Below are 659 nucleotides of genomic sequence, written 5' to 3' on the forward strand. Positions count from 1 at the left end.
TTTTATTAAACTGAAAATTTTTTTTGATGTGAAAAAGTTTGAGTTGATTTCAATGATATAAGCAACTTTTTTTGTAATAATACCCGGAGAATAATTATAATTGAGTAATAATTTATGAGAACTTCATTCATCTAGCTCTTGAAGGGAGAAAACCTTGTTTTACAAATTAAATGTTGTTGAGAATTAAGTTCTCAATGTAGCATGTGTGGAAACGGAAAGAGAAAGGAATAACTTTTCATCTCATCTCATGTTGCAACTTTCCTTTAAACGTAAGTATGGTTTCTATAAGGAACAAATTAACGAAGAAAAGCAACTTCATTTATTTTTCCTTCGCCGAACATCTGCGGTTATATACTTGGCTCGGATATTTCGATACGCCAAACTTTTACAGTATATCGTGTCTATTACAATATATCGTATCGTGCTATAAAGTATATTTGTATCATGTTGGTTCGGGCTTGGGATTGCAGTATTGCGTGGTCTCAGGGTCCACGAAATATCTAACCTACAGGTAAACTGGTGGGCTCCCTCACTCTATGCTTAGAATTAGATTCTAACAACGGGTCAAAAACAGGGTAAGAATAATGCAATGACCAAGGCAAACTCAAATTTGCAATCTTTGGTCATGGAAGTACTCAATATTTACACTTTTACCATAT

Source organism: Hetaerina americana, unplaced genomic scaffold, assembly GCF_022747635.1.
Source record: "Hetaerina americana unplaced genomic scaffold, ioHetAmer1.1.p SCAF_63, whole genome shotgun sequence".
In the NCBI taxonomy this organism is placed as follows: domain Eukaryota; kingdom Metazoa; phylum Arthropoda; class Insecta; order Odonata; family Calopterygidae; genus Hetaerina; species Hetaerina americana.